Source organism: Hemiscyllium ocellatum, chromosome 37, assembly GCF_020745735.1.
Source record: "Hemiscyllium ocellatum isolate sHemOce1 chromosome 37, sHemOce1.pat.X.cur, whole genome shotgun sequence".
Taxonomy (NCBI): domain Eukaryota; kingdom Metazoa; phylum Chordata; class Chondrichthyes; order Orectolobiformes; family Hemiscylliidae; genus Hemiscyllium; species Hemiscyllium ocellatum.
The window spans coordinates 11,747,194-11,759,369 of NC_083437.1; the positions used below are offsets into that span (position 1 = coordinate 11,747,194).

Genomic DNA, 12,176 nt, shown 5'->3' on the forward strand with positions numbered 1-12,176 from the left:
GGGAAGTCATACTGAGATTGGACAGGACATTAAGGCCTCTTTTGGAATGCTGTGTGTAGTTCTGGTCAGCCTGCTATAGGCAGGATATTATTAAATTGGGGAGGGGGGGTGGTTCAGAAAAGATTTACCAGACTGTTGCCGGAAATGGAAGGTTTGAGTTATAAAAATAGGTTGGCACTTTTTTCACTAAAGCATAGGAGGTTGAGGGGTGACCTTATAGAGGTTTATAAAATCATGAGGAGCATAGATAAGGTAAATGGCAAAAGCCATTTCTCTTGCATGGGAGAGTTAAAATAAGGGGCCATATTTTTGAGGTGAGGAGAAAGGATTTTATAAAGGGACCTGAGGGGCAATTCTTTGGTGGTTCATGTGTGGATGAACTGTCAGAGGAAGTGGTGGATGCTATAAAATTTAAAGGACATTTAGATAAGTTCATGAATACGAAAGGTTTGGAGGTATATAGGTTAAATATAGGCAAGTGGGGTGAGTTTTGTTTGAGATTATGGCCAGTGTGGACTGGTTGAACTGAAAGGTCTGTATCCATGCTGTATGACTCTATAAATTTATCACTGGGGGTTGATGTGTATGCTATCTATGTACCATTACAATCTTTGAGATAACAATCTTTTTTTTTCAATTCCAATACCAAAGATTGCAGATGGTGACATCAAGTCAACATAACCTAACAAGCCTTTACCCAGACAAGATTGGCAACTTGAAGGCATTGCGATACTGCATCTGCCCAACCCAGCACTCAGATTCAGGAGAAATTCAAACTGGAACCGGACTCCATGGTATAAAACAACACCCTTTCCAAAGTTGAACACTGTCATCAATGAAGAGTAACATCCGTCCTGCCTCCATCCTGATCAGCCCCTTTGCCAATGGTATGACAACTGTGAAAGGTTTGCTTTTCTTTTACACACTGCTCCTCCCTCTTCCATCTTATTCTTGACATCTTAAATCCTCCTCTCCGTGGTCCAGGTGTTGACCAAACCCTGATGAGAAGACCTGGTTAGATTTATGAATAAAGTCTAGTGATATGTAATTCAATTACAGGCAGGAAAGGTGTCCTGTTTGATGGATACAGTGAACACACTCAGGGAGAATCTATTTCTCCTCAGGATGTTTTCAGTTGTACAATCCACAGCCAGCTCCTGATCTTAATGAGCGAGCCAACACAGGGAATGATTTGAGAAATAGCCAATTAAATAGACCACCTCTACATTTAACATCCAGTTCAGGGTGGTGAACTGGTTCCTGAGATGGGCATCTCAGCTGGCCTTGCCCCCTGGCAAGTTTGCCAGTGAGTACACTCCTGAAGCAGTGGTAGGGGAAGACAGCTGCAACTCTGGTCCATGGAGCTCATAGGAAGTTTGCTGTTCAGACGATTGGAGACAATCTGTCTCTGCGTGATCGTCATGCACTGGCAAAGCTGGATAATGGAAATGTCCATATCCAGTCAAAGGAAAATGTAAATTGTTCTCAACTTCAGGTCTTTCTGCACTACTTCCAGAAATTGGATTGGTTTCAAATCTCACTTTAGTTTTAATTGAAAAGTAAACTGGCTTGATATAAGCTCACCAGTGGGAGAACAAAATTTCAATCCAGTGTCAAAGAAATCACTGAATATTTTCAAAGTACTTTGGTTGTCTAATTGATACAACAGGGCTGCTCACTTCCAATGATAAAATGATGAAAAGCTCTTTGAAGTAGTGAGGCTGGAGCTCGGAGATGGATGGCATTACATCGAGAAGCTTTGAAAAATCACACCAATCAGTCAGCAAAAGACAGACAGCCTTTGCTGAAATTGTCATGTGGATAGATGATTCACCTGGATAGCCATGCTTACCCTCTTCACTCATTGTCTCATCACTCACTTTCCAGGACGAGAAAATAACCTGTGTGTCGGCTACTGTGCCTTCAACACAACAAATTAATTTTTCTCTTCCATCTTACAGCCAGAAGAAATCTGAAACAGTGGCACTCAGTCTTATTACAATACTAAGTCCTTGAATCAAAGCGGGCACCAGCCCCTTAGCCCTGCTTTAACCAGAAGTGAGCAGGTTTGGATTGACGTTCCGATTTTTAACATTTTAATGAACTCACATAGCCATAACCTTCCCATTTTCTGGAATTTTACAGCCCCTTCTTTCATCATTTGCGTAAAATCTCCTATTTTGCCTCGGCTCATGAGAGGTGTCATAGAATCCCCACAGTGTGGAAGCAAGCCATTTGGCCCATCGAATCCACACCACTCCTGTGAAGAACCCAGACCCACCCCTGCATCCTATCCCTGTAACTCAACATTTCCCATGCCTCTACCACCTAACTTGCACATCTTTGGACTGTGGGAGGAATGCTAAAATTGTGTTGCTGGAAAAGCGCAGCAGGTCAGGCAGCATCCAAAGAGCAGGAGAATCGACGTTTCGGGCATGAGCCCTTCTTCAGGAAAGGCTCATGAAGAAACTCTTTCCTGAAGAAGTGCTTATGCCCGAAACGTTGATTCTCCCGCTCCTTGGATGCTGCCTGACTTGCTGCGCTTTTTCAGCAACACATTTTCAGCTCTGATCTCCAGCATCTGCAGTCCTCACTTTCTCCTACTGTGGGAGGAATCCAGAGCGTCCAGAGGAAACCCACACAGACACGGGGAGAATGTGTAAACTCCATACAGTCGCCCGAGGCTGTAATCAAATCCCGCTGTGAGACAGTGTGTTCAGAGTGGGGCTTGAACCCACTACTAGCTACATCAGTGGTGGGAATGCTATCACTCCACCATTATTTACTTTACCCTGTAAAAAGACCCACTCATCCATTGTTCATTGCCTTTGCTCAAAGACACAGCCTAGATAACCTCCTAATGCATTAAAGTTTGAATCCTAAACAGCATCTATAACTTTCTCTGTGATCCACCCATTACTCTATCTTCAAAACATCCTTCAGCCTCATATCTCACCTTGTATCCCATTCCCTCATTTCAAGTTTGTCTATATTTCTTTCTTTTACTGGATGATAAAAACTGCAGCCACTTGGTCTTTCCTCATGAAATTCCCTCATCGTGGCCTCCTCTCATAGAATCTCTACAGTGAGAACGCAGGTCATTCAGCCCATCGAGTCCATACTGACCCTCTGTACAGCATCCCACACAGACCCATCCCCCTACCGTATTTCTGTAACCCAGTATTTCCCATGATTAATCCATCTAACCTGTACATCCCTGAGCACTATTGTTGATTTAGCATGGCCAGTCCATGTAACCTGAACATGTTTGGACCAGAGCACCCAGAGAAAACGCACGCAGACACAGGGAGAATGTCCACACAGACAGTCACCCAAGGATGGAATCAAACCCGGGTCCTTGGCGCTGTGAGGCAGCAGTGCTAACCACTGAGCCACCATGTCACCCTCTCACAGCCTCTTATGAAAACTCTCCTAAGATCTCTCTTTTCCAAGGGGATTTACATCACTTCTCCCATTCCACGTTCACTTTGTTCTTACGCTCACATGTTAAACACCTTGGCATTTTCTCACCATGTAAGGGATAGATTACCCCATAATGGACAGAAACAGGGTGAGGTGGGACTTACAGCCATCTACATAATATCAATAGGAGCAAAAGGCTTCTTCTGCAGGAGATTCCTTTTGGGAGATGGGGGTTGGTGGGTTACTGAGTGACTAACGATCAAGCATGGGGAACATGGTATTGCTGCAACACTTCAAAGGCTGCAACGACATCAGAAAGCAAAAAGCACATTAACTTCAAAGAAGAAAGGAGACATAACTAAACGCCAACTTCTGCAGAGTCAGGCTTAGCCAGACATATCCAATCGTCCCAAAGTGTTAGATCAATACCAGTTTTGGTCATCATTGTGCAGCATCTTCCCTGCCGGGAAGTAAAGCTGGTCACTCTCTGGCTGGGAATGGAAGATCAGTGAGGGTGAAGCAAAACCAGTCGCTCCCATTTCAGTAAATGGCAGGATGGGGGAAGTCAGTTCCTAAGGGCATGAAGATGCTGTGAAGTATACTAAAGATTCATTTGCATTAGTTGTATGAATAAAAAAAACCTTGACGCAAAGCACTAATTTATGCTCTCACCAACTTGCACTGCAGAGGGTGCTGCCCACACAATTAGGAAATTGCAATTACATCTTTAATTATCATTCATTTTTTTTTCAACACCATCATTTGCCTAGCTTTCCACCACTACTTTTCAGTTGTTAATTTAAAATGATGGAGCCAGGATGAGATCACTACAACACACAATGTGCCTTCTCAATGCTGGGGATCTGGAGACTGATCTTGACAGTGGTTGTATGTGCAAATGCACCTACACATAAGCCAGTGCAAGCATGATGGGCCAAATGGCATCCTGTTGTACCATAATGATTCTGTGATATAGAATCAGGTTACAGTCCTGTAAATGGCATCCAAAGAAGTAAACTTTATCACTCAATAAGTCTGAAGATGTGCGGTCTTGTTGGATCAGCCATGGCAAGTGCAGGGTTGTAGAGTAAGGGGCTGGGTTTGGGTAGGATGCTCTTCAGAGGGTCAGTACAGACTCAATGGGCTGAATGGTCTCTTTCTGTACTGTAGGGTTTCTATGATTATTAGATTTCCATTCCCATCACAGTCCTGACTTGGGAAGATATTACTGACCACCTATTGGTCTGAGTCAAAATCCTGGAACATCCAAATTTAACATCACTGTGGGAAATCCAACACTATGGAGACTGCATCAAATCAAAAAGGTAGCTCATCACCGCTCTCCAAAGCCAATTACGGGCAGAAATAAATGCAGGTTTTATCAGCAACACTGATATGTCACAAACAATTTTTTTAAAAAAACATCATTCAAAGTCAGTGTTTGCAAATGAGGTTGACAGAGATGTTCTTTTATGTGTTAATGGTAACTCTGTACATAATCCACGGAATCAGGATCCAGTGTAACCTGTTGGTTACCCTGCTCATTAACAGGGCTCATGGTGACAGAATTCACAATGCTGAAGGTGTTCAGTATTTGCTTTCATTGGAACCTTATGGTTTGCTGTTTATTTAAGAAAAGCATTTGCACATCTGGAATTCACAAGTCAATCATGTAAAAATATGCACAACATATTGTGCAGCAATATACTTCAACACACCTGACAATGAAATGTAAATACCATTGCAAGTACAAGAATGTTCATAATCAAACCTTCTCTTTGAAATCATAAATCCTATTCCTAAGGCTGGTAACATGTCTGATATTACTGTGCATCATAACAAAAGCATTTCAGCACAATTACTTCAAAAGTAGTTTCCCTCTGATACTAGACTAAATATTACAGTCAATATTTACAATATGCCTCATATATAAATGGTAGAACGATGTGGGAGATGGGTGGCATAAATAGCATGCAACCCAAAGGCACAAAATCCTTCCTCACCCAAAGGGGACAAATCTGTAAACACTTTGAAAAGGAAATTTAATCCACACCCCTTACTTCTTCTGGTCTGTCAGGAAGGGTAGGTTTAGATTAGATTTCCTACAGTGTGGAAACAGGCCCTTCGGCCGAATCAGTCCACACCAACCCTCCGAAGAGTAACCCACCCAGACCCATTTCCCTCTGACTAATGCACCTGACACTATGGGCAATTTACCGTGGCCAATTCACCTAACCTGCACATTTTTGGACTGTGGGAGGAAATCCACGCAAACACGCGGAGAATGTGCAAACTCCACAAAGACAGTCGCCCGAGGATGAATCAAACCTGGAACCCTGGTGCTGTGAGGCAGCAGTGCTAACCACTGAGCCACTGTGCCACCCTTTGTTACATGTCTTGTCAAGGTTACAGACTGAAGCTGCAGAATCTTCATGACTCTCTCTATAAGGTCATCTTCAAGGTATGTTATCCTATCGGTATGGATTTTCCTGTCAGACAGCCAAAGTTACATTTCTGTTACACCACTATCAAGAACACACAAGAACATATACATGCATGCACACACTCAGCATCTGTCTCACCAGAAACCAAACCAGAAGGCCTCATTATGAATGCTTGGCATAGCTCCAAAAGTAACTGTTGAACTCAGCTCAGGAGGAAACTGGGTGCAGAAATTGTAAAGGAATTTTAGCTTTCTTATATATGATTTTTCCACTGCCTACTTGTTTCTTTGGCTGGGATTAAGGGGTGCTAAAGGGATTAAAATTTGTATCATGCTGTTTGGTGGCAGTCGATTGATTATTTTTTATGAAGATCTAAGATGAGGAGTTATTTTTCAAAATTGAATTGAATTGAATTAGCTTTATTGGCACATGTACTCAGATGGGTACAGTGAAAAAAGGAGTTTTTCAAAGTTGTGTTCCTTGGTGTATCAGTTTCAGGAGCACTTAAAAGACTTTACAAAGTTAGCAATGACTCACCAGGTCCGCACATGTTGGGTACTAGAAGGTGAATATTTGGATTAAGGGCATGGAAGGGACATAAAGGTGATGGAAGGGCTATGGAGACAGATGGAGGTGGACATTGGGATGTGCAGTAGATTTGACAGAGTAGAGAGAGGGCATGAGATATGAGCATACATGGATGGAGAATGGAAAGAGGTAAGCGAGGGGTCAAGGACCAAGGGGTCTAATAACCATGTAGAAGATGGATTCAATGTCTCCAAGAACAGAGACAAGCCTTTTAAGCAATCCACTTCACTGCCTGCATGCTTCTGTTGCTACCTCGGGTTTCCCTAGTGAGGCAGTGGTCTGAAACTTGCTTACATCTCACTGAACTGAAAACATTGTGGGATTAAGAGGTTTCTGAATGGTGAAACCAGGAAATGGTCTGATTTCTGTCACTCAACCCTTTGTTTTTATATCAACAACTGGCAAAATAACCATCATGAGCAAATTTAAGAATAAAAAGTGAACCTAATAAAAGGTAACAAGTGTGGTTTCAGAAAGTGGAAATTCTTCCCAAGTAGCTTCTTTGGTATTTTACAGGAATAACATCATCATGTACAGGTAATTGACAGGTCATGCTGCGGCTGTACAGGACACTGGTAAGGCCGCTTTTGGAATACTGTGTTCAAATCTGGGTCTCAGATTTATAAGGATGTTGCCAGGATTAGAGGGCTTGAGCTATAGGGAGAGGCTGAATAGTCTGGGGCTGTTTTCCCTGGAGTGTTGGAGGCTGAGAGGTGACCTTAGAGAAGTTTAGGAGATAGTGAGGATGGCAAATGCTATAGAGTCAAAGTTGATAAAGGGTACCGCTGGAAAAAGCACAGCAGGTCAGGCAGCATCCAAGGATCAAGAGAGTCAATGTTTCAGGCATGACCTGATGAAGGGTCGGGCCCAAATCATCGACTCTCCTGCTCCTTGGATGCTGCCTGGCCTACTGTTTTATCCAGTGATACACTTTATTAACTCTTACAGAAAATTATAAAATCATGAGGGGCATGGATAAGATGAATAGTCAAGGTCTTTTCCCAGAAAGAGGAGTCCACAGGTTTAAGCTGAGAGAGGAAAGATTTAAAAGAGACCTAAGGGCAACTTTTTCACACAGAGGGTGGTGCGTGAATGGAATGAGCTGCCAGAGGAAGTGGTGGAGGCTGGTACAATTACAGCATTTAAAAGGCATCTGGATGGGTATATGAATAGGAAGGCTTTAGAGGGATAAGGACCAAATACTGGCAAATGGGACTCGATTAATTTAGGATGTCTGGTCGGAATGAACGAGTCAAACTAAAGTGTCTGTTTCCCTGCTGTACATCTCTTATGGCTCTAAATCATCAAGGAAGTGCATGAATAAGGCTGTGGATAAGATTACAGGAAAGGGTGTCCCTTGTCAGATTTGGAGCTTTGATAAATGCAGTTTACTGAGAAAAGGAAGCGGTGAGGTAGGTCAGGGTAAGGGTGAAGGGGAAATGGGAAGACAACAGCTAAATCTGATGGAGTAGCCAAGGAGGTGGAGAAACAATTCGAGATATGCCACTGGACAGAAGAGTGGTGAATGAAATTCAACACAAGCAAGTGCAACAATTTCCACAACATCGGGAGAAAAAGAGGGAATTTATGAATGGAGTTAAGCTGCTTAAGAAAGGCTGAAAGACATGTTGGGAGTGGCAATGCAACTTCCTCACACAGTCATATTGTATTATTTTATAGTAGTAATTACATTGCTATCACAGAGCAGCACAATATAATTTTGAGACCAATCATTACTGAAACAGTGCCATGTTTTGACACCTGTTTATTTTGGATCATGCTGGCATTGCTGAAAGTATCTGGGATTGTAACTGGGAAAGGCCAGTGAGATTATTTAATTTAATTTGATATGATTTATTATTGTTGCATGTACCTAGGTACAGTGAAAAGTTTGGTTTTGTGTGCTGTACAGCCAGACCATGCCAGACAAAGTACATTAGGGTAATAAAACAGAGTGAGGAATACAGCTGCAGAGAAGGTGGGTAAAGAGTGAGGTCAACATTAAATTTAAAAATTGATACGTCCATTCTGACATCTAATAACAACGGGGAAGAAGCTGTTCTTGAATCTGTTGGTCCGCGTATTTAAGTTTTTGTACCATCTGCCTGATGGAAGAGGTTGGAAAAGATTATAACCAGGGTGGGAGGGGCCTTTGATAATGATGGCTGCCTACCCGAGGCAGTGCGAAGTGTAGATGGAGTCAATGGATGGAAGGTTGGCTTGTGTGATAGACTGGGCTGTGTTCACAATTCTTTAAGTTTCTTATGGTTCTGAGCAAAGAAGTTACCAAAATTATACCAACTCTCTGATAATTAAGATATGAGGAAAGTTAAGAAAAACTTATTCAAATTAGAGCAGACCAAGTATAGTAACAGAAAATGCTGATCAAAGCTCTATGTCAGAACAACGGGCCATTGTAACAAGATAGTCAGCAGTAGGTTTAACACTCAGGTCAAGAAACATTCCATGAAGGGTGATTAATAAATATAATCGTCTTTTCCACATTTTACTTCCGGTTAAAACTGTGGAATTCTTCAAGGACATTTAGATGTTGTGCTCAGAGGAAACTAGATTTTTGCGAAAAGATCAGTCAAATAGATGATGAGCATTCAGGTTGATATGTGCATTTGTGGTAGCAAATTAGAGAAATTGGACATTAGCTTCAGTGTGTTGGCTGAGGGAGTGATTACTCTTCATGGAAAGTAAGAATTTGCTTTTTTATTGATCTTCAGGATACCCCAGAGATTTCACAGTTAATTATGTACTTTTAAAGGATTGTCACTGTTATAAATAAAAGTCGTTTGCAAGCAACTAGTGCAAAAAGAGCAGTCAGATAATCTCATATCTTTCTGGGTGTGAGTTGAGGGATAACTATTTGCCAGATCCCCAGGGTAGACATTAACCCTTCATGGGAAGCTTCATTCCCACTTGCAAATGGAGGCATGTGCCACTCAGAAAACAGCATCACAGACAGTGCAGCAATCCCTCAGTACAGTGCAACACCCCCTCGGGACAGGGACAGTGCAGCACTCTCTTGGAACAGGGACAGCGCAGCACTCCCTCAATGCAGTGCAGCACCCCCTTGGGACAGTGACAGTGCAGCATTCCCTCAGAACAGTGCTGCACTCCCTCAGGACAGGGACAGTGCAGCATCCCCTTCGGACAGTGACAGTGCAGCACTCCCTCTGGACAGTGCAGCACTCCCTCAGGACAGGGACAGTGCAGCACCCCCTTGAGATGACGACAGTGCAGCACTCCCTCAGGACAGGGACAGTGCAGCACCCTCTTGGGACAGTGACAGTGCAGCACTCCCTCAGTACAGTGCAGCTCCCCCTCGGGACAGGGACAGTGCAGCATTCCCTCGGAACAGTGCTGCACTCCCTCAGGACAGGGACAGTGCAGCATCCCCTTCGGACAGTGACAGTGCAGCACTCCCTCAGTACAATCCAGCATTCTCTCGGGACAGGGACAATGTAGCACTCCCTCAGTACAGTGCAGCACCCCCTCAGGACAGGGACAGTGCAGCACCCCCTTGGGATGACAACAGTGCAGCAGTCCCTCAGTACAGTGCAGCACCCCCTCGGGACAGGGACAGTGCAGCATTCCCTCAGTAACGTGCAGCACTCCCTCAGGACAGGGACAGTGCAGCATCCCCTTCGGACAGTGACAGTGCAGCACTCCCTCAGTACAGTGCAGCACGCCCACAGTACAGTGCAGCACTCCCTCAGGACAGGGACAGTGCAGCATTCTCTTCGGACAGTGACAATGTAGCACTCCCTCAGTACAGTGCTCCACCCCCGCAGGATAGGACAGTGCAGCACTCCCCCAGAGCAGTGCAGCACCACCTCGGGACAGAGACAGTGCAGCACTCTCGCGGAACAGGGACAGTGCAGCACTCCCTTAATGCAGTGCAGCACCACCTCAGTACAGTGCAGCACTCCCTCAGGACAGGCACAGTGCAGCACCCTCTTCGGACAGTGACAGTGCAGCACTCCCTCAGTACAGTGCAGCACCCCCTCGGGACAGGGACAGTGCAGCATTCCCTCAGTACAGTGCTGCATTCCCTCAGGACAGTGACAGTGCAGCATTCCCTCAGTACAGTGCAGCACTCCCTCAGGACAGGGACAGTGCAGCATCCCCTTCGGACAGTGACAGTGCAGCACTCCCTCATTGCAGTGCAGCATTCTCTCGGGACAGGGACAATATCGCACTCCCTCAGTACAGTGCAGCACTCCCTCAGTACAGTGCCACACGCCCTCAGTACAGTGCAGCATTCCCTCAGGACAGGGACAGTGCAGCATCCCCTTGGGACAGTGACAGTGCAGCACTCCCTCAGGACAGTGCAGCATTCTCTCGGGACAGGGACAATGTAGCACTCCCTCAGTACAGTGCAGCACTCCCTCAGGACAGGGACAGTGCAGCATCCCCTTGGGACAGTGACAGTGCAGCACTCCCATATTACAGTGCAACATTCCCTCAGGAAAGGGACAGTGCAGCACTCCCTCAGTACAGTGCAACACCCCCTCGGGAGAGTGACAGTGCAGCACCCCCTCAGGACAGGGACAGTGCAGCATCCCCTCAGGACAGGGACAGTGCAACACTCCCTCAGGACAGGGATAGTGCAGCACTACCTCAGTACAGTGCAACATTCACTCAGGAAAGGGACAGTGCAGCACTCCCTCAGTACAGTGCAGCACCCCCTCGGGACAGGGACAGTGCAGCACTCTCTTGGAACAGGGACAATGCAGCACTCCCTCAATGCAGTGCAGCACCCCCTCAGTACAGTGCAGCACTCCCTCAGTACAGTGCAGCACTCCCTCAATGCAGTGCAGCACTCCCTCAGTACAGTGCAGTACCCCCTCGGGACAGGGACAGCGCAGCATTCCCTCAGTACCGTGCAGCATTCCCTCAGTACAGTGCAGCACTCCCTCAGGACAGGGACAGTGCAGCATCCCCTTCGGACAGTGACAGTGCAGCACTCCCTCAGTACAGTGCAACATTCTCTCGGGACAGGGACAATGTAGCACTCTCTCAGTACTGTGCAGCATTCTCTCAGGACAGAGACAGTGCAGCACTCCCTCAGTACAGTGCGGCACTCCCTCAGGACAGGGACAGTGCAGCATTCCCTTCGGACAGTGACAATGCAGCACTCCCTCAGGACAGTGCAGCAGTCCCTCAGTAGAGTGCAGCACCCCCTTGGGACATGGACAGTGCAGCACCCTCTCAGTACGGTGCAGCACCCCCTTGGGACAGTGACAGTGCAGCACTCCCTCAGTACAGTGCAGCACTCCCTCAGTACAGTGCAGCACCCCCTCAGGACAGGGACAATGCAGCACTCCCTCAGGACAGTGCAGCTGTCCCTCAGTGCAGTGCAACACCCCCTTGGGACAGGTACAGTGCAGCACTCCCTCAGTACAGTACAGCACTCCCATATTACAGTGCAACATTCCCTCAGGACAGGGACAGTGCAGCATTCCCTCAGTACAGTGCAACACCCCCTCGAGAGAGTGACAGTGCAGCACCCCCTCGGGAAAGGGACAGTGCAGCACTCCCTCAGTACAGTGCAACATCCCCTCGGGAGAGTGACAGTGCAGCACCCCCTCAGGACAGAGACAGTGCAACACTCCCTCAGTACAGTGCAACATCCCCTTGGGAGAGTGACAGTGCAGCACCCTCTCAGGACAGAGACAGTGCAACACTCCCTCAGTACAGTGCAACATC

General features: G+C 45.9%; 1 protein-coding gene across 1 annotated transcript in view; it reads right to left on the minus strand.

Annotated features, from left to right (window-relative positions):
• The window catches only part of ajap1 (adherens junctions associated protein 1), a 103,394-nt gene that overhangs the window by 11,826 nt on the left and 79,392 nt on the right, over positions 1-12,176 (minus strand). The gene's annotated exons all lie outside the window — the stretch shown is intronic.